Source organism: Cyanistes caeruleus, chromosome 14 (assembly GCF_971803275.1).
Source record: "Cyanistes caeruleus chromosome 14, bCyaCae1.hap1.1, whole genome shotgun sequence".
Lineage (NCBI taxonomy): Eukaryota > Metazoa > Chordata > Aves > Passeriformes > Paridae > Cyanistes > Cyanistes caeruleus.
In genome coordinates, this window is record NC_141714.1 from 8436209 (window position 1) to 8450869 (window position 14661).

General features: G+C 43.5%; 1 protein-coding gene and 1 long non-coding RNA gene across 4 annotated transcripts in view; one reads left to right on the forward strand and one right to left on the reverse strand.

The window, feature by feature from the left end:
- LOC111928712 (serine/threonine-protein kinase PAK 3) overlaps positions 1-1251 on the reverse strand; it is a 117676-nt gene extending 116425 nt beyond the window's left edge. For both annotated transcript variants that reach the window (XM_086850608.1, XM_086850603.1), the window contains exon 1: positions 986-1251. The gene's annotated coding sequence lies outside the window, so the exon portion shown is untranslated. The remainder of the gene's footprint in view (positions 1-985) is intronic.
- Positions 1252-1261: 10 nt separating this feature from the next.
- Positions 1262-6776, forward strand: LOC147650544 (uncharacterized). 2 transcript variants are annotated; one of them, XR_015276443.1, is made up of 2 exons: positions 1262-2350; positions 6399-6776. It is a non-coding gene; the product is annotated as an uncharacterized LOC147650544 (long non-coding RNA). The 2 variants fall into 2 exon arrangements; XR_015276444.1 differs by having other exon boundaries at positions 1315-2359.
- Positions 6777-14661: the final 7885 nt, after the last annotated feature.

The window sequence follows — 14661 nt, forward strand, 5'->3', positions numbered from 1 at the left end:
GGACAGAGTATGCCCAGACTCTGCCAAGAAAGAAAACCTGAATGCTCACTGAAGTGACAGTAACAGGACAGAAGGGGGTTCTGTACCCAGCCCAAAGGGAGAATGGCTAATTTAACCTTGTCTTGTTTCAGTAGAAGTCCACAGTGCTCATCTCCACTTCTAATATTGTATTGACCATTACCAATTTCTTAAACTGCTCAGCCAGTTGATGGTGATCCCTTAAACTAGGCCATTAGATCCAAACCGAGAATGGCTAGACAGGCAGATGGATTATGTCACTGGCAAAATGAGGTGTTTTAGGCTGACTGACATCAAAGACGGCCCATTCCAATTACTGTCTTCCTGTGAGTCTGATAGTGACTCGTGTAAAGACACTTAACCCGCTAAGCCTCGAGATTAAAAATAGCATGTTAAAAGTAGAGAATGGTTTAATATGTGAAAAGCAACGATCATAAGATAATTGAATGGTAAGTCACTGAAGGTGCATTTGGCATGGGAAGGTACATCAATAGCACTCAACTTGGTCCAGCGGGCAAGCAACTTGGCTAGTTTGTGGCTCACACGAGGAGCCTGAAGAGCCTTGGCCTCCTCTCCCTTCCTGCCCCCCGCGAGGCTTCTTGTCTTGCAGGACAGCCGGCAGCGCGGCATCCCGGGCTCGCGGCATCCAGGGCCAACCGGGTCCCCGGGCACGTGCCAGTCTTCTCCATAGAGCCAGTTCTCCCTGAAGCCTCAAATAACCAGACCCCTCAGCCCGAGGACAGGGGATGGGGTGGTTAAAAGGTACAGGTTTGGGAATTATCGAAGAGAGCCGGATGCTGACAAAGTGCTCGCGGCTCCCCCCAGCCCTCAGCAAGCTGCAGCCCCGCACGAACTCCTGGCTGGGCTTTGACGCCCGGCTATCTGCAGGAGGGCCGCGAGCTGCCAGGAGCCCGCCCAGGGTACAGCCTGTTGCCGGGCGCGCGAGGTACAAAGGCAAAGCACAGACCTTCTCCCTGGCCTCTCCGTGGGGAGGCTACGCTTGTCGTGCCGACCACGGCCGCGGTGCCGGCGGGGAGCTGGGGCCGCCCGCGGTGCCTCACCGGCTCCACATCGATCCGCCCGCCGGCAGCCTCGCTTCTCTGCTCTCTACCCCCTCCTTCCAGGGGGACAAAATCGGGGCTGAGGGGGGGAACCTTTCTATAATCATAATTCTAATATATTGCGAGGGCTTGTGGTTCCTGCAGCCAGGCGGAAGTGAACCGCTTTCGACCCTCCTTCTTCCGCCATCCGCCGGGGCTGGATGCGGGCGGCCCCAACAGCCCAGGGCCCGGCCGCGGGGTCCTGCTGCCCGCAGCTCCCGGGCGGTAGCGACGTCCTGGTCCCTTGCTCCCCGGGCGGGTTGGGGAGCGGTGCCGTCCCGAGACGGGGGAGGCAAAAAGGAGCGAATAATTTCTTCCTCCCCTATGATGGGCGGGCTGCCCGGTGACCGCCGGGGTGCGCTCGGGGGCCCTAGAGCCCGCTGAAGGCAGCAGTGCCCTCAGTGACGCGCGGTCACAGCATCAGAGGAAAGGCTATAAAAAGCAGCGAAATATAAAGGTGTCCGCTGGCTCCGTAGTGACATCCTGTGGTGTGGGGACACTACTGCCGATGGCTGGCTGAGCCTAGGGCTCACCCATGCCCCTGGAGCTTTCGGGGTTATGCGCTGCTCGCGGGCTCTGTCCTCTGTCCGGAGCAGCCGCGCACCCAAGCCGAAGCAGAGTCGGGGGGTTCCAGCAAGGCCCAAATCACCAGTAACTTGCTTATAAACTAGCCTTCTGCCGCGTGCTGCCAGAGCTGCGCTGCTCTCGGGCTCTGTGGGGATTTGTGCCTTAAGGACGTGTTGCAGTTTCCACAGAACTCCAGAGAGCAACAAGGCTACGATCTGAACTGTGCCGCTAGCTTCATGCCTAGGCTGAGGGGCAGAGTGAGAGACACCAAATGAACATCCACCTAACGCAAATGTTAATTCAGCATGTGCCATCATGCTGAATCAGACTTGCAGAGCTCTCCCCTAACCAAGAGGCACAATAGGGATGAGGTGGTGAAACTGTCCCTCCCTAAGCCTTAGCTACTCTAGAGAACTCTCCTATCCTCCTTCCCTGTCACACAGCACAATGGGATGCTCTGATGGCCTGTGGCAGAAAAGACAAGAAGAAAAAAGACAGTGAAAAAGACCTGAACTCAGGGACCAAAATACCACAACCTGTGTCCATAGACAGGAGGAAAGCTGGAAGTCGGCACTTAGGCACAGCTGAATGGATTCCAGCTTACAGGATGTTACTAGTAATGAGGACATGGTGGCATCAACCTACAAACGCCTCCATAGCCCCTGGTAAGCTTGGTAAGATCGATGTTTACAAATAAACAATGTAAACAATGTTTACAAAACTCAGATTGCTTGGACCAGAAAGATTAAGACTAGCCTGGGCAGGCCTGAACACATAGTAACTGAAACTCCTGATAATTGTTCTGTGGCATATGGGTGCAGGTTGTGTAGGTATAGAGGGGTTGTAAAAGGCTGTTCTAAATTCTTCTACAGGAGTAACTCACATGAGATCATGCACATGCTCACAAGAAATGACTGGGACACTTTACTCAGATCTTTGTTGTCCCCAGAAGCCAGCTACTCTCAACATTATGGTGGAATTTAAACTCTGTATATTCTGTCTTGTGGGAACAGTGAAATGGTCAATGAAGCTGATATCTCTTCGGTCTGGTGTCTTGTTTAGGACCTTCTATTCTGGACTATGCAATTCAACTCTATGCTCAGTTTTGTGTTAAACATTTCCTTCACATCCCAACAGCAGCAGTGTTTCTTAGTCAGCTGCTGCATCTGTCTCACAGCCTGTCTCACAGGTGTCTGTGTCCTTCACATTGCCAGTGGATGGCTGAACAGCGTCAGCAGAAATGCCCTCTTCCAGGTGGGACTGGCCAGAAGATTGCACCTCATCCTAAGAAGTGCAGTCCTGGACACACTCTGTCTTGCAGCTTAATTACTGCAATTCTCTGTGTTTTGAAATAAACCACAGCAGGCAAAAAATACAGCAGATGTCTGCCTAGCAAAGGAGAGCAGGGTGGTGCTTTGCTCACCCTAGATCCTTACTAAGTGCAGACTTCGGTCTTCTTTTCTGATATTCAAAGCCTTTCATAGTCTTCCATAGCCAGCTCCTGCTGGAGCAGTGCCACCATTGACCAAGGGGTGAGAAAAGACTGGGAATTTCACGTTTCCCAGGCAGTATTTATGCACTGTGGAACTCACTGTTCCTCACAGAGATAGAAATAACTTAGATCTGAATGCAGTCAGAGGCAAATGCAGAGTTTCTCTCCTGAGCTTCATTTCTTCACACACAATCATGCAAAGGAGGCTAAGTAGCCAGCCCAACAAATGTAATCCCTATAATCTAATCAAGCTATTCCACTTAGTGGCTAGATAGAAAAGTGAAGGAAAGGCTTTTTTCTGATTTAAAATACTTGGGATGCCCACAAGTCCTACAGAGAATGGGAACCATCTAAATATATATAAAGACATAGTGAGATAAATTAACCCATCTGTTGAAATCTAGCAGTTAAATAAAACCAATTTAAAAAATCAACAGTTTTATGAAGCTAAAGCACTATTTATGTTTTCAAGTTTTTAAAATTCTTCTCCAGAGGGTATGAATGTATGAATGAATGTATGAAATCAACCATCTCCTGTCACATGTCTCAACTGCATGAAAAAGAACAAGGCTGTACATGAAGGTGATGCAAACAAATCCATGGTGTTATTAAAGCAAATTGCCACTAACAATCTAACACAGATGATTATGAATTGCTTCTCACACCCCAAAATACATCGGTAATTTTCATAATATGTCAGCATACGCATCCATCACTATCCTTCTTCCATTCCTAGGGATCTTAAAGCATTTCACAGATGGTGCTTAAATGAAGGCCTAAAAAACCTTCATTCTTTTTCTACTGTGAGCACAGAGATGTGCTCATCTTCCAACAGGAAATATTAAAGTGACTAGAAAGATGAAAGTATCCTATCTGCACATATGCTTTGCTCTTCCAACTAGGTAGCACTTCCAGCATATCTGCTTGTAATTCTAGAAAGTTGTTCCCTTGAAGACTGCCCTGAGCTGTTCACTTTACAGGCAAATCAGGGCAGTGTTTTGCTACATCCCAATGGATGATACCATTCTGTTCTGTGTCTGAAGAGTCACACAGCAGCTATAGAGCAGCATTCAATATACTGTGAATTCACACAAGCTTTTGTTGGTTTCAAATGCTCATCTTTTTGTACAACCAGGTGACAGAGATGGGGTACAGTCAAAGGTTTTCATATATCAGGGAATCCTACAAAACATAAAGGAAGAGAACATAAGCACACAGTGTATCAGCCACCATCTCACAGGCATGCTGTGTGTGCTCTGAGACCTTCCAGCAAAGAAGGCTCATCTGGGAAGTGGGAAAACAAATGTGCACTGGACTGAGAGCTGTAGAAGGCCAGTGAAGGACCCTTAGAAGTGTTTTCCAATAAATCTGCAGGCAGATTGAGCTTCCTCTCTTCCCTTTCTTCTTTAGTACTGGCACACACCCCATTTCAGTGTGATTTATGCTGTCATCTTTTTCTGAGTAAACCTCCATGCCCAGAGTACAAGCTGAGAGCAGGAGTCTGAGGAACAGGCAGCACTGGAGACTGGGCAGTTCAGCCCTGAAAAATGTCACTGGTTAAATTACAGACATACCCACAGACCTCAAGAGGGTACCAAAACACACATCTAACAATACTGTCCATTAAAAAGGCACCAGCTCTGTTACTGTGTTCGGTTACTCTTCCTGAGAGAGAAGTGAAACTACCCAACAATCAGTCCCACAGCCCATAAGCCAGCCCTGCCTTGGTGTGAGGGTATGTGTAGAGCATTACATATGGAATACGAGGCTACCTATGGCTATGGGCATCATGAATGTTAGAACAAAAGAGAGAGTTGACCATACCTGGTCACTTCTTGAGATCATGTGTGAGTTACCTCTGTAACATCCTCTTCAATGTTCCTGATTTTGAGTTTTTCTTCTAGAACCTGGTAACTAATGTCTCACTGTTATTATCAGTAATACTGTCAGTGTCTATAAAAAGTACATATTTCAACTGATAAATGCTACAATGAGAAGAAACAATGTGCTGTTAATAAAATGCAGATGAATTCCCAAAGGAAGTGAATGGTCTTAAAACCCACAAATTTGAGATTAAAATCCATTCTGCTGCATTTCCAGTAATTAAAGAGAAAAATTATGAAAACTGTTTCTTCTCAAAACCTGGGAATTTTTATATCATTCTACTATATTCTTATTGAAAAACAGTGCTTTTATTCACTACCACTTTTTTACTTTGACCAGTGCTGCAGCCAAACATCTGCTTGTTAATTTAGCAGAGTAAGTTAATGGTTAGTAATCCAGTAGTTTCCAGGAAAGATCTCCACAGATATTTCCTAAGGAAAATTCTCCCTAAAGCTTTGTAAGGATGCACTTAGGAGGGGAGAAGACTGAAGAAACAGACAGATCCAGACAAAGCATGCATATGATTATTTGAATAAGCTGGGCTCTTCTCCTAAAAACCTCAGTGGAGGATTTGGGACAGGTTTTCAGCTGAAGGCAATCAGAAGCTCAGTGTACAAGTTTCACTCTGAATATGCCACTGTGAAGAAAGCTGGGAGTGTAGGAAATGAGGCTAAAAGCAGTAGTGAGGTAGCAGATAGTTCACTGCTTACAGGATTAATTTCTTTCTGTCTTTAGAGAGCCACAGAGAAAAATTAATCATGATTATTACAGTTACACATTCTGAGCCTCATCCTGCTCACATGTTGACCTATCTCTATACCAGAAAAATTCTTAGGAGCCAGCCCAGCTTCACGTAACATATCCCAACAGACAGAATCCTGTGTATCCAGGATTTAAGAGACAAATCCCCCCAAAGCCCACTGTCTAAGCAGATACAGCCTAGAAAAGCATCAGCAAGCCTCCCAGGTCCCTGGCTTACACTGTCTCTGCATACTCTGCTGGAGTAATGGAGCAGTTTCAGGCCTTGGGACTCTCCAGGACCAGTTACAAAAAAGGCACATTATATTGCTGGACTTTAACAGCAGCACTCCCACCAAATGGCCTTTCCTTCATATTGTTGACAATCCGTTACCATGTACCAGGGTTGAGACAAAAAAATACTGCTGGCAAAAATAGTGTATTGACAGAATTATTTTTAGAAGATCTGAAAGAAGCCAGGCAAATATGTGTGTAAATAGTCTTACTATCCTTACAAGGCAATTACATCTGTTAAGTTGAGCAGATAAATGTAGAAAATTACAAGTCCTCATTTTTAAGTGATAACGAGTTTCTTGCAGGCAAACTACACAGCTCTTGAGACTAAATACTCAAACTATCCATAGACCATGGCTACACAGAGAAAAAGGAGCAAGATTCTCCAGAGCAGTGCCTGAAGCCCAGGAATGCCTTCTCCTAAAGGCAGTGAGGAAACCTAGGTGCCAAGAAGAAAAATTACATGTTTTTTTCTACCTGTGACATACCTGCCCAAATGCACACCAGCTTTTTTTCATCTGCACTAGGAAGTGAAGTTTTCTTACAGCATAACGGTGCCACACAGTGAGTTCAGGACCACTGGTGTAAAAGTGAGGCGCTCACTGGGGTACAAATTATGTTGGGATCAAGTTCTGTACTTTTCAGCCTGTTCTGGAAATAAACAACCTCTGAGTAGTGCTGGCCTTCTTTCTCCAGACTCTATTAGTAAATGTACAATCTCAGGAGATAACCCAAAGTTTTGTATGCCCTGTGCTGCTATTAATTGCCAGCAACAGACATTCACTACAATGTACACAGTAACATGAACAAGTAGTTCATGTTACTACATTCACTACAATGTACACAATAACATGAACAAGCAGCTATTTCCTAAGCAATACTTCCTACCACCACTAAGGGACAGTGTTCTCTACATTTGTACAAAAAAGAGTGCTGTATCTCCAAGTTCAATTTTAATTAGCAATGGTTAATGCCTTCATTTAGTGCTTGAAGGGCTTTACATTCTCTATTAGGTTTGTTTAATAAGTTAGTTCTTCACAATGCAGTGAATTACAGGCCCATTTAATGTACTTTCACAACCACTGATACACTGAAAAATAAAACAAAATGTATTTAGTGAAGGTAATTCCTCCTATGAGCTCCTAAGCTTAAAAGGACGGCTAGTCTAAAATAAATGCTTAACAGTAAGGTGTCCCAAAAAAGGCATAGACAGATTTGCAAACCACATCCACTTTTTCACATTATTTTTTCCCAAATACATAATTTGCGTCTGTGAAAATCCCCTAAACTGTTCTCATCTGTGTTGGCAATGCAAATATTGGAAGATCTGCAACATTATTCTCTTTGATAGGTACTGCTTCCTATTCATTTTATACCAGAGACACTTCAGCCACTGACTTCATTCAGAGTGAAGCTAATGTCTACTATATCCAGTGGCAAAACATCACTAGCAGTCTCATTTCTCCAGGCATGTTTTGTCTTCTGGAAAACAGTTTAATCAGCTTGAAAGACTTGAAGAAATAACCTTCCCTCAATTTGTGTTCCTGAAAAATACTCCGAGAGTCCCACTCTCACCAGAATTTCACCAGAAATTTAAAGCAATTTAAATACAGTAAGGTTGTTGTTTATTTACAAAAGGCCAAGTTTTTACAAGACAATATAGCAGGTGCCTGATTATCCTTATTTTCACACTTACACAAAAAAATGCCCATGAAGTAGTTGTTACAGTGATAACAAATGACTGTACCAAGCACAGTGCTGTATTTCAAGACCACATTCCAGTACCTTTTTGGTGTCTCAAGCATTTGAAGACATTCAGACTTGTTGGCTACAAGATCAAAAGCTGTACACTCAAGCTGATAGTGTAGCTGCATAACCAAACTTCAATCTTCATTTTATCTTTAGTGAGAGAAAGTACAAGGCACATTATATCCAATTAATAAAAAACAATAAAAAAAATCATGAGTTCCATAAGCAGAAGGCTTCCCAGATTATGTACTCTTCTGAACAGTACATCTAACTTTATCTGCAGATAATCCAGTGCAATTAGCCTCCGCTGGTTCTAGCAGGTGACAGTGGCATATCCAAGAAATAGATATTTTTAGTACTCACCCTCTAACCCTCCCTGTAATTAACTGCAGAGCCCCAGATACTTCTGCCTGATTAGCTGTTCAACTAATGAGAGGGTCCAGACTCAGCTACCATGAACTTTGAATTACCTGCCATTTACTGATGACTCTTTGTGACGCCCCCCCCCCCCAGAGCAAAGCACAGGTGCAGACCTGTGCTGCAAAAGGCACACAAAGAGGAATAGGGGGCCCCCATGCAAAGTGTGCAGAGCTCCTCCAACTCCAGTCACACATATTGAATGTTTTGGATGGTTTCACATATGGGAGCAAAACCTGGCAGTTCCTGTATGGTCATTACCCAAGATATAAAATGTTTGGCTTTTAGTTAAGATCTACAATATCAATATCACAAAATGAGTCTGAAATTACAAGAGCAGAAGTTGATCTGATCATAAAAAAAGCTCAGCTATTTAATTGAAGGCCAGTGCTTGGTCATAACCAGAGAAAAGTTGAGATCAGGAGTCCAAGTTCAGGAGTGGAGAAAACAAGAAGCTGAAGGAAACATTATATCTTCCAATAATCCTTGCAGGAGATATGATTTCAGCATGAAAGGATGCAGTCCAGCTTTCAAGTATCCAAGCAAAAATCATTCTACTGTAACTCTACTGTAAGATAAAAGCAGACATGTGATCTAGTAATACTGGCCTTTCCCTGGTGTTTTTATTGGTGCTGCCCTCCATGTTAAAGAAAACAAACACTCTGCTTTTAATTTTAAAGACAACTCCAACAGGTCTGCTTTAGAGAACTCTTCTGTTTTAATCCATGCCTTTTAATATGGTTAGCCATGTGTAAGTTTGGAAGATGGCTTGTTAAAATAAAAGTAAGCAGATGATTTGCTTTAAGAAAAAACTTTTACCCAGCTTTTGGGGGCTTTGGTATGAGTGTTATTTTTTTTTCAGTATCAGTTGTTTCTCCTTTCTCTTTTAAATGGTGATGGTAGAAGAATAAATAAAGTTGTCACCTCGTATGTGGTTCTCCCATTTCTTAACTGAGGAAGAGAGAGATTTGAGTCCTTCTGAGATCTGAAATACCCAAAGCAATGCATAAATACATGAAAGAGCATGCTTTTCAATAGAAGTATCACTCAGTAGCACACTAAGCCAAAACTTGAGACAAGGTCTGTTGCAGTTCTGCTCAGAGCTGATAAGTACCTCCATACAAAGCATATCCTCACACTGTGTCTCAGTTTCTCTGTTTCTAAAAAGGATAACCTGAGAAGTCCACAACTTTTAAAGTTTCTACAGATAAGACAGTGCAGTGTAAGAGCAGTGCCAGCCACGAAATCACTGGATGAGCTAAGGTCTGGTACCCCTCTTGTCAGCAGAGCCTCCAATGAAGGACCTACATTTGGGCAGAGCAATATAGACCTATGAGCTGCTGTAAGTCCTGCTCTGTTCTTCATGCCTCTGGATTTAGGTGTAAGGATGGTTAAGGATTCTACAATAATAACAGTACTGATCTGTACTGCATGACTGTACTGTCAGGTGGTAATTTTTGTAGAATCATAGAAAAGTTTGGATTGGAAAGGACCCTAAAGATCATCTTGTTCCACCCCTCTGCCATGAGCTGGGATACCTTTTAGTAAACCAGATTGCTCAGAGCCTCATCCAGTCTGGCATTGAACACTTCCAGGGGTGGGGCATCCACAGCTGCTCTGGGAAAACTGTGCCATGGCCTCATCCTCCTTACAGGGAAGAATTTCTTCCTAAGATCTAATTTTAACCTGTTCTGTGTCAGTGTTAAAACATTTCCTTGTACTTAAATCAGATACTGTCACACATTCCTTAAAACAGTTCTGTCAGGTAGTCAAAAACTGTGGCACAGAAGAACCCAAAAGTGAGTAATTACTGATGTTAATGAGTTCAAGTAAATTGAACTGATGCTTTCCTGCCTGCTTCCTCTAGCCATCAGTTTGGCCTGCAAAATGTCTTATGACCAATCAGTGGTATAATGTGTCGCTCTGTTGGGAATGGCGAGAAGCACTACACAGACTGTCTTGTGCGTTGAACAGAAGAGCAAAGTTTATTACCTCAGATCTTCCTTTATAGACCAAAAGGACAGAAAGGTAAAACTCTTACTGGTTAGTGAACTAACACATCACCATCATTGGTCAGTGGGGTACACCACCCCTCGACCTCCTCTTGCAAGAAAACAAGAAACAGACAAACAGCACCTGCAAGGCTGTCTTCTGTCTCTGAGGATTGTTTTAATTCCTCCTTATGATTTCCCAGGTCACTTTCTCAGGCGAGACTGAGAAAGTTATGCGGCCTGGTTTCCACAGGCACTGTGCTCCCTGCTTTTGCTCATAGTTAGCATCCATAATAATGTATCTCTGAATGCACAGAATAGGGTGGAATTCTTTGAGGATAGTATCAGGACAGAGTTTTCCCCTGAAAAAGTCTGGTCAACTGATACGTCACTTCCGTTATTGATACAATTTTGCCAAGAATTTAAGTTATTGAATGTTATTGAACAGAAAACCAGGAAGTCTTGTTAACAATTTTGCATGAAAGTGTCAATAGAAGAAAAGGTGTATTTGCTGAAACAGAAGTTTCAGCATATCTTTATTTCTCTTTTTGATGCATGCTTGTCAGCAGCTTGTAACAATGGACAATCACAATTTACATCACCGATGAATACTTGTGTTGTGAAAACTTGAATACTTGTGCTGGAGCACAAGACAGGATGCTGTTGTCCTGATCATTTCTGTTACCAAAGTAGGTCACACATAACTTTGCAACATTTAGGACACCCAGATTCCAGTTTTCCACAATGGAGTCCTCATTACTGCCTGAAGACAGAATGTAGCACTATGTATTTGCCATCATGACAGTAATCTGGGGAGAAGGCAATGAATTAAAAGTGAAAATATCGAGGAAACCATCTCTTGTTCAGTTAAAGTGCCACAGCTGCTGCCAAAACCATATTCTTCTACAGGAGGGACGCAGTGGCCTTGGTAGTTTGCCAGACAAACGTCAAAACCTTCCTAGGGCACTCCTCCTCCTGCGGGGCACATGCAGACCAGGAGAGGCTGTTTAACCACAGAGAGCCTCCTCTCCCTTGCTGGGTTATTTTCCTTCTCCCTAGGGAAGTTCCGTCCAGGGGAAACTCTGTAACCGAGGTGGCTTGTATTTCTCCATTTTTATAGCAAGAACAAGCTACAAAGGCACCCTTTTGATAATGTCCAATTCTTCAATGTCAAGCTCCGTGCAGTATTGAAACATATGAAACTTAATTTCTGCTTTCACTGCAGTTTTATCTAGCTATTGTATTTCTACCACAGCTGGAACACCAGTACCCCAGTTTGAAGTGTACAGGTGTAAAACAGTGAAAGACGTTATGACTGGAGACTGTCTGCTCATTTCAAGGAAATGCCTAGATCCTCACTCTCACATCAAATAATGTATGGTCAGCAATGGCAGTGGAGATTAGAGGTCCAGTCTGGTGTTTCCACCTTTAGGATAGACAGGGACCCAAAGGAATAAAGGTACCACCTCCCAGGGCTTGGGCTCCAAGCAGCTGAACCCCTTCTCACTGTAGTTCAGATGCCAGGCATGAAGGTACTTACAAGAAAATTGTATTGGCATTAAAACTATCAAAATTGGATTATACTTGGACACATGCTGGCAAAGTATTTGCCATGGATTCAGAATAGCTGGAAATTGGCCACATACACATAATATTCCTAAAGTGGGATAAAATTTAACAGCAGCAAATTAGGAAACTTTGCCAACTCCAAAGGACTACCTCAAACTTGGGCCAAAACAATGCACAGGCAAAATGCTCAAGAGGGATTTTCCCCTTCTGCCAAAAACTGTTGATCAGATAAGAGTTGGCTACAGACCACAGGGATAGGGATGCTGTTTCTGAAGAAGACTGGGCTTTGGAAAACGGCCTTTTTGGCAAAACTAAGGAAGCTACAATCAAAACCCTAAAATATTTGCAGAGCTTTGTATAGAGGGCAAAGGACTGTGACTGCTGAGGCATCTGTAAGTGTCAGGGAAGATGCCTCCAGACCATGAATGGACTCCTTAGCCACCGGTCTTGTCTCTCTCCCTGATGAGTTTACAAAGGAAAAGGGAAAACTGAATTGTTACACTACATAGAATCATTCCTTTCATAGAGATATTTGGAGCACAAGGAGAGGTGGGAGGAAGAGGAGAAGACAGAAAGAACAAAAAAGTGTTAAAGGGGTGAGACAAGCTGTTACTACCTCTGTCTTTGGTAACATATCAGCCCTAGTGCCTGTTGAGCTAAACTGTGAAATCTGTAATTACATCACAGATCTGGGAGGCTGCTTACATACAGCAGTGCTCCCCCCAGGCCCTGCCTGGCCCCTGGCACCCCTCAAACCAGGGAGACCTTGTGTACCCACGCTGGAGAAGCAGCACAGCCTGTGAGAACCCTTCACTTCATGATTATTCAGTGCAATATTTAAAAGATTCTCCTCATCTCTTAGAAAGGATGGATGGGCAGGGGGAGGGAGGATCTGTCTGATTGTATCTGTGACCCTGGCAACTCTGCACAAGCAGAGACAGCTGAGTCACTAATATTTAGAAAAATAACATAATTGACTGTATTCAGGCCTGTGGAGGACCCCTGCTGGGTATCACAGTTAAGCGTTAGTAACTCAGTCATTCCTGGCAGCCTTTGTGAAGGGTTGCCAGGGCTGTAGATTCAATTAGATGACCTCCAACAAACTGATTTCCACTGCAAATATCTTTAAAAAAATACATTAAATCCCCAGTAAATACAGTGGAATTAGAGGAGACAGCCCTTCCTACCTCATTGAATGTCCCAAATCACCCCACAGCCCCAGCTAGAAGCTTGCTGGGATGTTCTGCATGCCCAGGCTCTGTTAATACTGCTGCCTAATGTGATTTTGCCTTGTCTGTGGATTGCACTTTTTAAATCCAAGAATGTGACAGTGTCATGGTGTCACGATCCGCAAGGTGGGATTCGTGATGTGGTTCTTTTAGTCGGTCTTAGAGTACAAAAGATTATCAGCAAACCAAGGACTTAAACAAGAAAACACACTTTATTGAGTGCTCATCAGCACTAATATGCGATAGAGGGAAAGAAAAGAGAAAGCAAAGCATAAGGAAAAGAGAGTAAGGGGATTATAGCTACCAACGTCGAAGTCCACTCAGCCGTCCAACGACGCAGAGTCTTCTGTCTGTTGGGGAGATCTCAAAGGAAGGTAAGTTTGGGGTATAATTTTATAGTCTTTTGCAAAGCGAGGGGCGCAGGGCCAAAACCAGATGAGATTGATGATCATTGTGATGAATTCCATTGCGCAGGGAGCAGGTGTAGGGTACAGAGCGATCCATGTCTTGCAAGTCTTTGCTCACCAGCAGGAACAAGGACAAGGTGTTGTGGAAAACCCATTGCACCGGGTACCAGGCACAAACCTCTGCTCACCAGCAGGAATGAGAGCCTTGAGTCGTGGAAAACCCGTTGTGCAGGTTACCAAGCCTCTGCTCACCAGCAGGAACGAGAGCAGTGTACCGTGCAACCACCAGCAAACAATCACTTGGCAAACATCCATCTCAGCTAGGCCCAAACCCCCAAACCAAGTCCCTTGTGATATTCAGGGTCTCAGTCTCTGTCCTTGAGATGGTTGTGAGACAGATGAGGGAATCTTCGGACCATCTCTTACACATGGTTGGATGCAGATTAGAATACAAAATATTGTTGAAAAGGTAAAAATATTTTCATGTATCTTTCTTTTCCTTGTCACTGGGCAGGGATGACAATTCTTTTACCACAGTTCCTTACCTTTAAACAGCTTTTTCCCCAGTTCTAACCACTGAGTAAGGAGAACTAAGATGAATCAGATCCAGTGTTTTGTACTACCCATTACAATATGCTGCAGTGGTACATTACACTGAGCTAGAATATTTATTTTCTTCTCGGTTATCTATACTAAAGGTGATTCATGCGCCACTAAGACATCTGGGAATGAAATTTTTTTAATTCTGCCTTATGCATAGACTTTTACTATAAGCTTTACAATAAAACAGTATGGACACTATTTGTTAATACTATCATAACAAAATCAGCTAACACCTAAATTACACTTCGTAGTTGCTTCTCATAATATCTGCCTCCTCAGACTCCAGGATCTCATTTCAGTCAACATACTCTGCCTTGCTAAATTGCTTCTCAGCCCAACTATTTGTATGCTGCTTTTCTATCCTAAATAATTCAGACCAACTACCAAACACTCATCTTTCTTGCACACATCCATATTTGAAGAAATAGAAGGAAACAGAGAAGTACTGTATTCCCAGTATCTCTCTCCAGAGAGAAGCTTAATGAAACAATGTTTTAAAATAATATATCCTGTTGGGGTTACAATGAGATATTAATTCAGTAGCAAAAAATATGTAACAGGATAACAGCTACTATGAAATTATTATCCAGAGAGCCATCTTCA